Source organism: Thermobia domestica, chromosome 4, assembly GCF_964235325.1.
Source record: "Thermobia domestica chromosome 4, izTheDome1.hap1.1, whole genome shotgun sequence".
Taxonomy (NCBI): domain Eukaryota; kingdom Metazoa; phylum Arthropoda; class Insecta; order Zygentoma; family Lepismatidae; genus Thermobia; species Thermobia domestica.
In genome coordinates this window covers 87,395,142-87,412,712 of record NC_137457.1, presented here as the reverse complement: position 1 = coordinate 87,412,712, position 17,571 = coordinate 87,395,142, and the positions used below count along the sequence as shown (strand labels likewise).

The 17,571-nt window shown below is 34.8% G+C and overlaps 1 long non-coding RNA gene across 1 annotated transcript in view; it reads right to left on the bottom strand.

The window, feature by feature from the left end:
• Positions 1–389: 389 nt before the first annotated feature.
• LOC145683331 (uncharacterized) overlaps positions 390–17,571 on the bottom strand; it is a 222,404-nt gene continuing 205,222 nt past the window's right edge. Inside the window, exon 3 of the long non-coding RNA XR_014131047.1 lies at positions 390–401. This is a non-coding gene — a long non-coding RNA (uncharacterized LOC145683331). The remainder of the gene's footprint in view (positions 402–17,571) is intronic.

The window sequence follows — 17,571 nt, the reverse complement described above, 5'->3', positions numbered from 1 at the left end:
AAGGCTAGGGATAAAGAAATCCATATGATTATGTATTTTCATTATTAAATACAAGCATGTAAGGGACCTGTGAAACTAGAAAGAACTAAAATCGTTTATATACTACTTGTATAATGTATTTCAATGCTGTCCGAAACTCAAATATTGAATGAAAATAGTAAATTAGTATTTTTCGTAATTATAAAATTCTTTACTATCGGCTGTCAAATATAAATTCAATACTCTACAAGGTTTGATTTTTTTGTTAATTCCTAACACAAAAGTAGGAAAATTAGACACGTTCTATTAAAATAAAGCATATAATTAATTTTAAATATCATTATTATTGTTATCACATCAGAAGAATTTCGTTAACTTATCAGTTCTCTTTCTTCAAATACAGAACTTACCTTGGGAACTGTCTACAAAAAGATAATGAATTTATTTAAAATTAGATATAACTATGACATAGAAAGATGACAGACATATAAGTATGACATAGATAAAATGCTATTGCTTTTTTCTGTAAGAAAATTCAGCGTTGTTATTACCGTAGATTAGCAAGTGCAAAAGGTTTCATTGTTGGATGTGCAGTGATGATGTTTTTTTTTTTCGTTTCCATATATTCATAAATTACTTTCAGATGAGAAAATTTATATAAAGAGGGTTAACAATATATGAGTTTTTATGTATTACTAATTTTCTCATTTTTCACAATTAAGGTTATTAAGACTATTATCACAATTATAGGCTGAGATATTTTGATAATTACAATTAAAATTCATTATTTGTTCTTTTTCTCCAGTGAACAAAAAAGTTAATGAAACGCCAGGAGGTTGAAGTCAATTTATTTTACAGAACTATAACAATGTGGATTTTTCTTACTCTTATAAGTACTAACACATAACTCACATTACTACTCGTATTATAATGTAATCGAGCAAGAGTAGTAATATTACTTTAAAGTAACTCATAAATATGTTACATGTTTAACTATATTAGTAATTCACTACAGTAAACCAGGGAACATGAAAATAATAAATATAATTATGACGTCAGTAATTGAGTCCAACTTCCTCGGATCAATTTCCTACTTCTCGTCATATGAGAATCACATTTTCTTTCTCATGTGTATCAAATCAAGCATTAAACAGTTTATTATTTGTATTCTGCTACAACTAAGATATTACTTTAATTTCATTCTAATTCCGTTAGTGAATTCCCCGAGATTCTCAGTGGTTTAACATCGTTAATTTGTTGCTTTCTATCCATAATTGAATCAAGAAAAAAAAGAAAAACTGTTCTTGTTAAGATCTGTTGAATGTACTTCGTTTATTTAACAAAATGAATTATACTCTTGCAATTCATTACTTGAATTACTTTCATTTAATTGTAGTACTCTCAGGTTCCAAAGACACAGAAACAGAAAAGGAATTTATTTAAATTTAATGTAGTTAATGACGAGAAAAATGATATGGATTGTTTACGAAGAAGCAAAGTTCAGCGCTGATTACAATATGCTAGCAGGTATAAAAGACATCACTCATAGAATGAACAAATCCTAACATATGGCAACATACATTTATAGATATTTATTGCAACAAATAAAAATAAGACGAAAGATGAAACAAAATGAGCAATAACGTTTTTAGTCATCTTATTATTTCATCTCATTACTAGTTATTCACAATTAGAATCTTTCACTGTACGACTTTGATAGTGGTAATTAATATTCCAGATTTAATACAACTTTTAGTTTCATCAGTGAACTTAAACTTAGCTCATGAGCATGATACCATTTATTTCAGAAAATTTTATCAATGAGCGTATTACGTACTGTCAAATGTACACAAGCTGATATTATCATAGAATATACCCCAATACGAATTTACATTTCGCTAAAATGTTTATTTCTTGCATAATCATGAGCACATGTATATGTTTTATAAACAAAAGACGAGAAAAACGACTGTTTCTACCAGAGCCTAGTATTATGTTTCACAAATACGTAAAATTACAATTATTAACTTTCTTATTCTATAGGTATGACATCTATTGTCGAGTATTTAGAATTCAATATGTTGCCAAACTATATAACGAAGAATTAGAATGTTTAAATGTACGCGGTTTCCAGAAGACATGGCGATTATAGTTAAATCTGAAAACAGATCAATAATATGTAGGAAAATTTCTGGAAGAGATTTTTAAAATAAAAGATTAAAATAAATTTTACAAAGACAAAAGTTATGGTAATTGAAACGAAGCAGACAGTCTTAAAATAGAAGTAGGATGGGAGAATGTAGAACAGGTGACTAGTGTTCATTACATTGGTAGCATTGTTAATGTATGAAGCGCAATCGTTAAACAATGCAATAATGAGAATCACGAAAAAAAATCTTCCCGAGGAAGAAAATTCAATTTTTTTGGCGCTTTGAAAAGATAAGAAAATATTCATATATTTCTTCGTGCGGACAATTAAACTATATGATACATAAATATGGACACTGACGAAAAACCATTGGAAATTTAGGAACGGCGGGAGAGGTGGGCGTATGAGAGAATATAAGAAATTGTTGGGGAGAAAAGGCAATTTTAGATATTATTGAGAAGAGGAAGATAATCGAATTGGGATATTGACTAGGTAGTAACTATATCATGAAGACGGGCTAGGGACTTAGTGGCGGAAAGAAGAAAGAGGATGCGAAGAAGGCTAAAATTTAAAGACGATTCCAAAGTAAAAAATTTTAAGTGAAGTCGAGCGTGGAACAAGGAAGCTTGTCAGTTTCAGGAACTCTTCTGCTAATAACGTCAATTCAGCTATGATGACAATGATGTTGATGATGACTCGAAGTGCTATGCTATTACTTTGGATGTTATTCTAATTCTGTCAGCAAAAGCACTTTAAATAATCTGCACTTATGAACTTCCACACTCGTAATAGTGTCTAATATAAACTGACGTCCCAATGAGGTTCATTTGATGTAAATAAATGTTTGTATAACAATAGGAATTAGTTTATTGCTAACAGACACACACCATTATTTGACTATAACGTGTGTGTATATGCTTGCGTGTGTGTGTGTGTGTCGTGTGTCTATGTTGTTTGCGTACAAGTGTGCGTCTATAAAATATAAATATTTCATTAAATGTGGCGTCCACCTACATTTGTCATCCGTATCCCAGACGCCAAATGTTAATCCTCCATGTTTTTCTCCCTGTGTGTATATTATAGAAAATTATCCTCTTTTGATGATTGGTTAAAAAAGTAATAGGAGAAAGCGTTGTACCAGTGAACACTTTTAGAGTCTTCGAAATTTTGGTGTTAATATTCAGCACGTTTTCCCCAATTTTTGTCATACGTTTGATGTGTCATCTCTTTTCTATCCGATAGGATGATTTTTAAACGTATTACATAATTACAATAGCATTTATAAGATAAAATAAGAACAAATCCGTTTGATTCACAGGTACATTATGGCCGTGCACCATTGAACAGACCCTCTTTTACCTTTGAGCAGTGATAATTACAATGTTTCTGCGGCAATAATATAAAAAGAAGCCACAAATATTAACAGTTATTAATTGCAATAAAAGGTTTAGCTATAAAAAGCTCCCCAGAATTAAAATTGTATTAATTAAATTAAAAATTGTAGAGAAGTTCTAACAAAAACTTGTAAACAATAAAGTTGAGCATATACAACTCTTAAGATTATGTTATATAATGAGCGAATGTATAGAAACTACTTAAAACTATAATTAATAACTTTATATCTTAACCTAACCTATATAAAATATATCAATTGTTTTAACTGCTTACATTGTCTAAGTTTAACAGTATTATTTATCATTCAAAGGTACACAATGCATTAATGTTAATAGGTACAAGAGGGTCACCATTATGGAAAAAAAAGTTCTCCACTAGCTTAAATATTGAACAGAAGTTAAAACTAAAATATTACTGTATTCATCAATGATTTTACCCCAAATTTGGACAAATAAATATCACAAGTTGCGAAAACCGAAGAGCACAAAACTCAAAGGGTAACTACAAAAAATTTTCTTTTTTGGAGGTAAAAAAAATTAAAAGGAACATTACTCGACACAACACTCAGTAAACAACAGCCAAACGCGTTTGTAGTTTTTTTCATTTAATTTTTCAAATGAATGTTAATCACTGCACCTAGCAACCTCTGAATTCGATAAAAGCACACGAGTTCAAAGGTACATTGTTTCAAAGGTACAACGCCATGCCCTGTATTTTATATACTGAAATTGTCAATAGTCTATTAATTACTTAGATATTTAAGGCTCGCCGCTGGTCAAAGAATAGCATATTGAAGTCCTATATTATGGTTAATGTTCAGGCGCTTACCACCTTGGAACAAGAGTCACAAAGTTTGTATACTTTGCTTGTATATTTCGTTTTGGTTTGCTGACTACATGGGGACCAAAGTGAGGCAAAATCGCAAACTATTTGAACACTAATATCTCTCTCGTTCACATATAATGCTTTGTAATGCTTCTGAGCTTGGGAGTAGGAGTGACGGTTTAAAAATCGAGTAGACGTCTGGACAACTGTCTTGAGTTGCGTTCCAAATCTTTCTTTGAATTGCAATGAACCAAACCTAAAAGTTTGTTTTTGCTTCATAAATAAATATTTGATAATTTCTGGGAGAAGATAGGGAAAGAAGTTTATTATTTCACTGGCCACGACTCTATGTTTGTTATTTGTCCTACATGATTCTTTCTGGTGGTTTTGAAACAATTTTGATATGTCAGATCAGATAGATGGATCAGAATAGACTTTTCTTCCTATGTCTTTCTTAATTTTAGCTTCTGGGAATAAAGTTACGGCTTTAAAACTTTCAGAGATTTACTAACACATATGTCCCTTTTTCTTCAAGTAGCATCTTTGCATCTCAACATATCTTATTGAAAGTTACTCGATAACCAGGTTAACGAAATTTCTTTTTGAATGAATGTGGTGTCACTAGTACCACTTCGAAACTAAATGACAATTGTTAAAAAATTGAAAATGGTATTAGTTTTCATAATTTTTCTACCAGACTAATTCTTCTACGACAACAAAGCTTTCAGATTACATGGAAATCTATATTTGTGATACATATACAAAGTTTGTTAGAAATTCCAATAGTGATCGTGTTGTTCACTATTTTGGTTCAAAATCGTTGGCAGTATTTTTTATTTTAATTACCGTCTACTACCCAAATTGAATAACATTTTTAAGATAGGCGTAAGTACAAAATTTAGGAACATATAATATGTACACGTACATAACAGATACTGGCTGGGTCAGCCGGTATTATTGTCCAGGTCCTCATCGGGTGAATTCGGAATAAATATAAATCATAATTATATGATATGCATTTTAATGATCTGAATTTCTGGTCACCGTCTACTTTGGGCCCTGCTGGGCCTAGTTAAGTCATTGTGACATAATTGTTATTATTTATGGGTTCCTAAGGATGATGGTTATCATAATGTCTTAAATATTTACTATCTAATACTCCGTAACTCGGATAATAATGGTTATATGAAAATCAACTTGCAGATAGAAATAACTTATCGTAATATATATGCTATCCGTCATTTTAATTGTAAATTGTGGGTATTATTTTCATCGCAATTTGCTAGTGATTACTATACGATTAAAATGAAATTCTTAGAGCACGTTCAAATTTTAAATTTTAGAAGTGAAATGACAATAATTACACTAAATTTTTGTCAAAGTTCCTCACATGTCTGGCCACTGTTCGTCTCAAGTGCTGCCTGAAGATTTTCATTCCCTACATGAAATGGTATTTTTGGCAGGTGGTGCGTCTTCCAATATTTAGTCACCGTCCGTAGATTTGCTAAACCACCACTGCACTGTCACGGCACCATCACAAAAAAAGCCTGCACATTTTCCGCCCTTGGGCAGGCGGGTTTGATCTCAGTTTGAACTCGTACAGCATACATGCCTTTTGACACTGTATGGAGGTTCCTTGTTCACTCTGTCCTTACGCAAGTTCACGGTGTAACTGAGCTTCCACAACCAGGAAGTATGTTATATATAGCAACAGAGACAACTGACCTTCGCCTTATCTCCATTTGCATTCAACTCATGATGTAATGGCCAATTGAACAAAGGCCTCCACAAAAAGAGACAGAACTTTATAGGTTCCTTTATATATCAATTCTGAATGATCTTTCAGCTGCATTTGATAAACACACGTAAATAAATAAACGTACAACCTCATGAATAGCTTGCATTCAAAAAATAATCATAATTTGAATTGTCTTAAATTGAATGTGAAAGGTAGAAAATAATTATTAACCCAATGTAGTTCTAGTACCTTGGGATGATGATGTGATCGCTTGATTGAAAGTTAGTAATTTACATAAAAAGCGGAATATAGAAGATTTAAACTCCGAACCTATAAAATTTGCTTTCGAAATTACGTACGGGAAGGAAATTAAAATGACCATTTAGAAACAGTTTTTTTTTTCACAAACGGATAATATAAGCAATTAAGTGAGTTGAATTTGTTACTGACAGATTTTCTTTTATTACTCTTAAGGGTCGGTGGTGTTATATTATTGTTTTAAATATACAATTCCAACAGAAGATAAGAATGACAATATAAAACGCAGTTTTTACGAAGAAGCGAAACAGATGTGATAAGATATAAAAATTATATTATGGGATTCCAATGCGAAGGTAGGACAAGAGAATATTTTCAAAGCGATTATACTGGTCAGCATGAAAATCCTCCCACGAGGGTGAAAGGGAGTACCGGACAGATTTCGAAACGCTGATTACGAATATCTTATCCAGAAAGTTCCAACACGTAAGGATTTTTATTGGCGGAATGTAGTTTCCACAATTGAAAGTAAAAATTTTTTTTCGTATTTAATATGTGTTTTCCTTGTTTGGAGTGCACAATTCTGAATTTTTACGAGGGTGAAAGGGTGTACCGGATAGATTTCGAGAAGCTTATTACGAATATATCATCGAGAAAGTTCCAGCACGTAAGAACTTTTTTTCTTTTTGGCGGGGTGCTGTTTCCATAATTAAGAGAAAAATCGTATTTTTAGTATTTAATATGTTTTCCGTGTTTGGAGTGCATAATTCTGAATTTTTATCTTAATCCAAGAATTGCTACTAGGCTATATCCCCGGAACATCATTTTCTCTACCTCAGGCCCCCAAGAAACGTACCCCCTCCCTTTGGGTTAGAAAGATTTATTGTCGTTCCACACTGCATACATTAAAACCTAGGCGTTTTTGACGGAGAAAGTCGTAATCGACTTGCGATCGTTCGTCGGCTCCCTTTTGTTTGGACGACAGACAGATTGTTGAAAAAGGCGCCAAGATATACATCACATTCTGGCGTGAAACAAATATTTGAGGTTCAAATTGGTCTTCGTGTTAGAAGGTGGTGTTACGCTGTGTCGATTTATTTTCATTCCGGCATCTACTTAAATATGAAATCAAATTAAATTTAGAATGCATGAGGTTACAGTAATAATAATTTCCTATCTAATCTATATTTTGGATGGGTACAAAGCAACCACGACTAGAGGCTCAAACCGCCTTTTCCAAGTTATACCTTTTTATGACGTTAAAACGCTTCACATTTCAATTTCAAGTATTGCATCAAAGTCCCTTTATATACAGTAGCATTCTACGAAACTGATTTAAACTTAAAGGAAATTCTAGTTCGGGATATCTCTCAAATTTCAGCGGCCTTTACAGTGACTGGTTTCCATACCTTTACAACATCGGACCTTCCCTGCAATTAGAACTCATATTAACCGTCAGCAATATATGAAAAATTCGGTTAAATATTCTGAACTGTTCAAATCTCCTCTCTACTGTTCGTGGGATTACGGCAGAAACTCATTTCAAATTTTGTGCAAAGTAACTCCGTCTTGTGGTATCACTAATGTTATATATAGTCTGCAAAATATTTGTATTAAGTATGGACCATATAATAGTTTGGAAATCAAACAATCATTATCTTTGGTCTAACACCAAAATCTTCCATTAGGCCTACATCAAACACAATTTTCCATTTAATTATATTCATAGTCGCTTTCAGCAAATATTGTTTGTCGATTTATTCTCACTCATACTCAATCTGTGGGTCTCATAATAATTCTCCCTATGAGAAAAGACATTCAACACTGCGGAATTTGTCACATTCATATTGAGCTTTTTAAATAATACTTCTCCAGTACACACAGTGAAGTATCTGAATCCTCAAGATACTGGAGACATTGCAACTGATCAGCATTGGATAAGTCACAATTCCTTGTGATCGCTCATGTTCGATACGAACAAATAATATTTTTCATCTTTAAGATCATCTGCTTTCTCATATGATGGTACAATCTTTTCAATTGAGTGTTCGTGGCAAATCTCCTCAATAAATGCATCTTTCGCAGATGATCTGTTTTCCTTTGGAACCCATCTAAGTTTTTAAAAAACGGATGAGTGACAGAAACAGTTAAAGGATCATTTATTTCTTATCCCAAGATTAAATATTCATGGATCTTTGTTCCATACCATTTAACAACGCATTCACTGGCGGATTACAGTATTTTATTCAACGGAGTTCCAGCTTTTTCAGAACTATCTTCATGCCAATTAGTTCTGCGACCAGCATACCTAAAAGAGAGTCAGATGATTTGAGTCGATGAGGTTCTTGTGTGATGAGCACCATACAATTGCGAAGTATACGTCAGAGCCGAAGCTACAGATTTTAGCGCTAGGAGCGAAGTGGAATTCGTCGCCCCTTTACACTCACCTTACCAAGCTTTTTTTTCTGTTTATTACATATAACAGTAGTTGCTTTTGTTGTTATACTACGCTGAATTTTTATCAAGGTGTTTGGACAGAACATTGCAATAGCCTAAATGATCATGATGTATTTTTTTACAAATAAAGCTTGTTTTCATGAGACTTATTTTCTAGTTTTTGTTAAACTTGACGAAACCACTTTTGATTGTATACAAATCCACTTGAGGAACAATAGTGAACATATACAACTCATACAACATTTCAAACTATCGATACGAATTGAAGTTTCAATATATTACAAAGTATGTGTTTCTAAAATGATCCAAATGGGTGACAGCATTATTTTCCAATAATAATTGTAACTTCTGCAATTCTATTTTGTACGTGACCTCACCAGTAACATTTTGTTTTGGATTCTTTTACCGGAAAACATATTTTGTGAAATGTAACTGAAATTCAAAGAAGCCTTGTTTCAAATTTATAATGTTGATCGATAGAGGTGAAGAATAACTTTGATATTTGTATTTAAAATCCAAATTATACACAGAAAAATCCGTTCTAACGACAGCGGTATATTGTACAAGTAAACGGAATAATCTTGGTTAAAAATATTCATATATAATACATGTATTTTTGTACGTAAAATATTGTCACAGGTATTTATTACCTTTGCATTTATTCTTATGTGTAATTCTTTTGTTTCTTAATTCCATATTTATTCAAGGGATTATATTGCATTTAATTGTTATTATGTAACATATCTCACTGAAGGATGTTGACACACACACAACTATGCACAAGTATTAGACTAATTTAATCATAGCATTTTAAATGCAATCTTGTGCAGCAGCTCTCAGACTACAACGCCACCAATATTGCATATAGGCAGATTGTATCTAAAATGGCAACGATCTATGGTGGTATGTGTCGTCAATCTGTTTCTTAAATGTGTTACATAATAGCAATGCAGTGCATTATAGTTAAAGTTCACAGTACGGCAACAGTCACTATAAAAGCACTGGAATTGATACAACGAACAGCAGAAGTAAAACTATACAGTAGCACCTGCGCAGACTAAATGAGTTGATAGAATTCAAATTTAATAATCTGATAAACCTTCCCACGTTACTTAAGCAATCGTTATATTAATTTATTCCTATACGTTTCGATGATTTCTTTATCATCATCCGTGGCCCACTGGAAGAACTCTCATTTCTAGAGCAAGGGGTTTCTGGTTTGATCTGTTTGATTATCATAGTTTCCATTTGCCTTGAAGCAAAATCGTGTGACATTACACAAAGTAGTGACTTTTAATGAATATCTATATTCACAAATTCACTTAATGGTATGTTTTTCAGTATTTAGAAAGAAAAAGCGCTATTATATTTCATTAAGAGTAAGGATTTATAACTTGAATGAACCGCTTGAAGTGTACAACTTCGACGTCACACAATGCGCGACTTTATGTTTTGCAATGAGCACTTTCAGGCCCATTGCTAGTTTTGTACATATATGCATATATTTAAAGGAAATCTAATATTCATATTATTTCTTATTTATTAATACATATATAATTAGGTTAAAAACCAGCGCTGGTAAAATTATTATAGATTGGTATTTTGTCTATTAATCTTTATATAAATTTATATATTCATGTGTGCATTTATGTATTGTTAAATGAATGTATATATATGTATATGTTAATCTTTAAAAAGTTATTCTTTTCAGTTAAAAAAAAAATAATAATAATAATTCCAAGTAAGGCAAAAGTTTAGTAGCTAGCTAGCTCATTTGGAAACACTGTTAAGCTCAGTGACAGTTTCTACTCGTCGTAGCGGAGAGGGGGAAAGCTGTTAAATCGTATATAAGTAAGAAGGGAATGGCAGCGAGGGGGCAGATTTTGGATTCTTTTGAGAGAATCGAGACGGAATTTTTAGCGGGAGGAGCTTTCGTGCTCCTTGGGTCTCTTTTTGCTTCGCGACTTTTCTTTATTCCTAAATGAAGGAATTTTCCATTTCCCTTTACCTTTTAAAGTCTGTTAGCTAGCTGATTTCCTTAAGGGTTGTCCAATAAAGGGCGATTCCTGAATTAGGGACTTAGGCCAGACAGTTCTCAGAATGTTGGGTCTGTCTTTAGAGTATGTGAGGTTCATGATGGCTTGTACGAGGACGCATGTTCAGAACCTCTCTTAAGGAATTTTAGACAAATTTTAAGGAAGCTTCATGTTTGGAGCGAACTGTTATTTATGGTTTTAAATAGGTGGGGACCTCTGGGTCTAGAGGTGTACCTGAACGAATTTTTTTTTTGATTAGAGAAATCATTTTCATTAAGGGATATTAATCTCAGAGAACATTTCTTTGTTTTTGTTTTTAAAAATTCTGAATAAACTAGTCTACTTGGAAAAGTCTGATTGATATAAAATTCCCTGAACCTTGGGTATTGATATTAAGTTTATTGTTTACTAGTTACCTAGACGATTAGTAAGCAAATTTATTTATATTATGTGTGTGTCCCGGGAATTAATTTTCAGGTTTTGAAGCGTAGTATAAGATAGTAGAAGGAACATACTATATTATATACGTGTTATATAGGGCGCATCGCATAATTTTGGGGGCTGCTGTCCAGGATATTAGACTTTTCTTTTAAGTAGTATATGCGTTTAAGATCAGGGAAGATACTGAGAAACATGGAGTCCAATTCTATAGAATTAGAAGCTTTGAGACAAGCTCTGGGAATGGAAGGAACCGAACAGTTGAGCGCTGAGTCTCTATTAGATTTTATTAGGAATTTGAAAGACTCACAAAATACACGAAGAAGTGAAAATGCTAGTTGCTCGTGTAGACAAGATTTTGAGGAGGTGAAATTACAGCTTTCTCATTTTTCTGGGGATCCGTCGCAAGATCCATTTGAGTTTTTGTCTAGTTTAGAAGACTTTGCGGCGCATAAACAAGTCTCGTTAGAGATTATTCTAGAAAGAGTCGTGCCAAAAGTCTTAGAGCGAGAAAGTAAGGAATGGTTCCAGTTCAAGAAGCCATTCGCAAATTTTGCGGAATTCAAAGACAGCTTCCTTAAAGAATATTTTAGTTTTAATTATAAGGAAGAGATTGAATCGCAATTAGTGAGTAGGATTCAGAAACCAAGTGAACCTCTTGCGCGTTTTGTTAGGGAGATGTCACTTTTGTTTAAGAGATTGCCTGACCCTCCACGAGAAGTAGAACAAGTAAAGAAAATTTTGACCAAGGTACACCCAAAGTATAAGGTCTATTTACACGAAAAAGAATTTTCGGGACTGAAACAGCTAGAAGCGTATGCTTTATAAATACAGTCATATTTATTGGAGGAATTGAATTATGTAAAGTCTCATGAGGTTGAACAGAAAAGGGCAGACTTAGCTGTAGTTGCTACAAAGGGGACGGTTTTAGACAGTGCGCCGGAAATTAGAGCAGAAGCTCTAAACCCAGCTGTTTTTAAGAGACAAGATAAAGTTGTAGGCGAGAATACTAAGGAAAAACAGCCGATAAAATGCTTTTTCTGCAAATCTGACGGGCATAAAAAATCAGTCTGCGAAAAGTTTAAAAAGTGGAAGAAAAATGCAGGAAAAGAGAACGTATCTGCAGCCACTTTTGTTAGCAAATTAGCGAGAAGTAAAAATGCACCGCCATATATATTTGGATATTTCTATAGGCAGCCGACAGAACTTTTCTTGGATTCTGGGAGCCAAATATCTATTACAGATGGAAACACTGCTAGGAGATGGGAAAAACAGGGCGCTCGAAGTAAAAAAATAAAGCAGGAAATTTCGTTGGCCTCAGGGCATGTTTTCGCACACAAACTTGTTTTTCCAACTTTCTGTATAAAGAAAAAGAAATTGTCGCATCCATTTTATGTTTTAGAGTCGGCTAACATTCCCGTTATAGTTGGAAATGATCTGTCAACGAAAGCCAAAATAGAACTACACATGTGTAAAAATGGTTGGCGTTTTCAGAATGAAGAGAAACTAACAGGTTTTATTGAGCCACAAAGACATAACACTAACAAAGGAAGGTGCAATAATAGGGCAAATATGCGAGCACAAGACATGGGGTCAGCCTTTTCTTCTGAAATGAAAGAAGGAGGGAAAAAGGTGTCTGGTAGCGTTGCAGAATCTCCACAGAGAGAGAGGAAATTGAGGACCGATTGGGAAGAAAAGAAAAGGAATAACGGATCAGGTCATTTTTTACGGCCGCATCGGCCAAAGACAAAACCTCCGGGGCCAGAGAACCACTAATAAAAGCTACAATTCTGGGGGGAGAAACATATCTTTATGCGGATAGCGGGACCTCCCTCTCCTATGTGTCGCAAAAGGAAGCAGAAAGGTGGGAAGCCAAAGGTTGCAAATTCAGAAAGGACACTTTGTTTTTGTCACTAGCCCAGGGGACAGCTATTTCTCATAAGAGCACTATTGTCGATGTTTTTATTAGGGGTACCCGTATAAGACAGAAGTTCCATCTCCTCCCCCTACTTATAAAAGACGCGATTGTGGGCAGGGATTTTCTCCAGAAAAGTAAAATTGTTCTTTATATTTCTCAGAATGGCTGGAATATTGACGATGGTTTACAGCCTGTTTGCGTTTTTGACTCTGAGAAGAAAGAAAAAAGGTCGAACTTGGAGGGCGCTTTGTATATTCAAGAGAGACAGAACACCGTTATAGAACAGATGTTGTCTCGTGTCGCTATTGATAAAGATACAAAAGAGAGGTTGAAAGGAATTTTGGAAAAACACAGAGAGGCTTTTAGCCATAAACCGGGACTTACTCATCTAATAAAACATAACATAAATGTTCGGAATCCAAAACCATTTTCATCTAAATTGAGGCCGCTCTCTTTTGAGAAGAGAAAAATAATGGAAGAGGTTCTTGACCAAATGGAAAAAGATGGGATCATTGAAAAGACGCTTCATTCTAAATATATCAGTGCTCCTATTTTACATCAAAAGAAAAATGGGGATTATAAGCTAATAATGGACTCGAGAGTTTTGAATTCTATGACTGAGGGTCAAAAATACAGTCTTCCTAGTATGACAGAAGCTCTTTCTTATTTAGGAAATAAGCGTTATTTCATATAACTGGATATTATATTTGCTTTCTCACAAATTGAGTTTGATGAGCAGAGTAAGGAATTTACTACCTTTATTACACATAAGGGCTTATTTAGGTTCGCAAAAGGCTGCTATGGGATAAAGGATCTTCCGCATAGTCTGGCTAAGCTCATGCAATTGGTGCTTAAGGAACTTTATTTTACTAAAGTTATAGTATACTATGATGACATCCTATGTGGCGGAGAAACAAAAGAAGAACTTCTCGAAATTTTAGATGAGACGTTAAAGAGAATTAAAGAGGCTGGGTTAACACTAAATCCTGATAAGGCGGTATTTTTCGCTCAAGACATTGAATTTCTTGGCCACCGTATTAGGCCTGGGTATATTTCTTGTACTGAAGAAAAAATCAAAATGGCCAAACAGTTTCAGAGGCCAAGAAATGTAAAACAGGTCCAAGCGCTTTTAGGCTTTTTTAATTTTTTTCATTTTCGGATTAAGGGGATTGCTGAAATTTTAGCGCCAATAACAGATCTTTTGAAGAAAGATAAACCGTTTATATGGACTCAAGTTCATGAGGAAGCGTTGAATAAATTAAAAGAGGCTCTAGCAGAAGACCCCATGCTTCTCCTACCTAAAATGGGGGAGCCGTACCACATATTCGTAGATGGCTCTAGTATCGCGTCGGGGTACACTCTGTGTCAAAAAGATGACCAGGGGAAACTGGGGGTAGTGGCCTATGGGTCCAGGAAGTTATCACCGGTACAGGCGAAGTACAGCGCAACACATCTCGAACTTTTGGCTATAGTATTAGCTTTAGAGAAGTTTGAAATTTTCTTGATGCATGCACCAGTCGTGTATGTGTACACTGACCACAAACCGATTTTGACTATTCTTAAGTCGAGTAAAATCTCTCCGATGTTAAGTCGCTGGGCTGCGATAATTTCTCGATTTCCTGTGGTTTTGAAATTCTTGCCGGGAAAGAAACAGCCAGTAGATATGCTTTCTAGGTTAGAAGGAAATTATACAGAAGGACCAGAATTTGAGGGTTCCGCTGAAGCAAATGATTTACTTCCTCTTGAATCAGAAAGTGACAAGGGCTTTCTGAAGGTGGAAGTAGAGGGCCAGAAGTTGATAGATATTCAGGATCTTCCTTCAAATGATTTATTTTTCATAGATGTTCAGAGGACTAAGGAGATAAAAACTCTGAAGAAGGAACTTAAGAGGAAGCGAAACGATGAATTTCCTCTGAGTGGTAGGTCGTGCTACATTTCAGACAGGGAGAAGTTAGAGTTCATGTCTGAGTAACCTTTTAATATTTTGGCTGTAAGTAAGGACGAACAAGTTGAGGAATTTCCAAATTCTTATGATTTACAAGATTTCGAAAAATGGCGACAACTACAAAGGGCTGACACGCTTCTTGGTAAATTGATTGATTATAAATGCGGAGAGAAAAGAAATTTTTCCAGGCGACTTAAACAGACTTTGCGACAGCTCGATAGAGTTACCTTCTTTAATGAAGAGAATATTTTGATGAGGACTGTCAAAATTAAGGGGGAAGAAAAGGATGTAATATGGGTACCAGATAAACTGCGGGCCACAGTTTGTAAAGCAGCCCATATTGAGAAGGAGTCTGGGCATCCATCCTTCATAGAGACCTTAGATAGAATCAGAAGTCGTTTTTTCTGGAAGGAAATGAAGAAGAATGTTAAAGATTTCACGAAGGCTTGCGTCCCGTGTAGCATTTTTAAAGAAAATATAAATACGAAGTTCGGATATATGGAGAGTTCCTTAGTAAAAGCACCCGGAGAAGTCCTGTATGCAGACAATCTAGGTCCTATCACAAAAACTAAAGTAGGAGGGTATCGATATTGTTTAGTATTAGTAGATGCTTTCACAAGGTTAGTGAAACTTTTCCCTCTTCGAAAGCTTACAGCTAAGATTATGGTTGAATGTATTCTGACTTTTTTCTCAGAATTTGGAACTTACAAAAGATTAGTGACGGATAATCACAGTATTTTCAATAGTGAAATTTGGAAAAGGGCCATGGAGAGCTTAGGGGCTAGATACAGTTTTATCAGTTCATATAGGGCGCGTGCTAACAAGGCTGAACAGGCAATAAAGGACGTTAAATGTCTTTTAGGCATATATAATGCTAAGCACGAGAACTGGAATCAGGATTTGAAATTAATTGAATTCGCTCTGAATTCAAAGAAATGTTCGAGCACTGGGTACTCTGCATTTTATTTGCATTTTGGCAGGGAGCTTCGACATCCTTGGTTAGATTTAGAAACCAAGAAAGAGAAGGAAACAAATTTGAATGTCGATCACCCGAAATATGTGGCCGAGTTGAAGAAAAGGTTGGAGAAAGCTTACCAACGGGCAAACAAAATTCAGGAAGAGAAGCATAGAGCATATGGGAAGATCTATAATAAGGGAAGACGACCAAGCCCTTTTAAAGTAGGACAAGATATATGGCTGAGAGTCATTAGGATTTCCTCGCCTACTCAGAATATTAGCGCATCAAGGAAGGTTGATTGTTTACAAAATCGAACTTCAAGAAAAAAAGAAAAAAAAATCAAACTACAGGGTCGGTGGGTAGTTTTACTCTCCCCCCATCTTTCCTCTTTATTTCCTTCGGGCTGATTTCCTTCGCGTACTCTGCTTGTAATTCGACGACGTGCTTAGCAAAGTCGGGAGCTTTAAAAACAGGTTTCATATAACTCACACATGATATGACATTCCCATGATATACACAACCCATTTCCACACTGCCTTTTGCGCCACCATACCGTAACAAGTGTAAATCCATGCGAAATAATCTATCCGCCTCCAAATACATTGATCCATACATCGAAAACTTTTACTATTCCCATTACCTGACTTTCACTCATTCTTCCTCACAAACTTAAATCATTCTTCACTCATTCTCCAATTGACCAGGTAAATTTCCTTAAATTGGTCTGGCTATAAGGCAAGTAACCCAAATTTATTACCCTCTTATTCTTATTGTGTATCTTGCTCTGGCGTACAATCAACAACACTCTTTGTTTGAACCAGACCACCCACATTGCATCAGCATGTATCAAATGAAGAACGCGAACCGAACAAATAGGCTGCGCGACCAGACGACGATTGCTCCAATCAGGCTCTTCAGCTGCAAAGGCGTGCCTTCATTGGGAAAGGGCTGCAAAACGGCATAAGCGGAAAATGTCCACATACCGCCTTGACACCTCCTGTGTTGGAGGTCTGGCCGCTGAAGTAGGAGGCGGTCCGCCATCGAAGGGGAAAATTGTCAATGGGTGAGACGTATAGCAGCATTACCTGCCGCAATCGTCCTCTGTCAACCGACCGTTTTAAAAGGATTATCACCTCACTTTATCCGTTGGGTAACTTACAATATGAAGCCTGAGCCAGAGGTTTTTTGCTTTGGCACATAAATATATGTCAAACTGATGAGGTTGGTATGTCACCATGATGTTTAATACGTGGCTTTGACATACGAAAGTATATAAAATATTTTATCTGTATTATGACTTATTGTAAGAGAGAATAACACATCAGAGTGGTCATAGACTTTCTGACATACAAAGCGAAATGGCAAGATGACTTCCATTGATATCATTGCTTGTTTCTCTGTAGATGAGCGTAGTGAAAAGTGTGTTAACCCAGCATAAAAAATGGAGGCAATCAAAGAAGAGCATTAAAAATGGA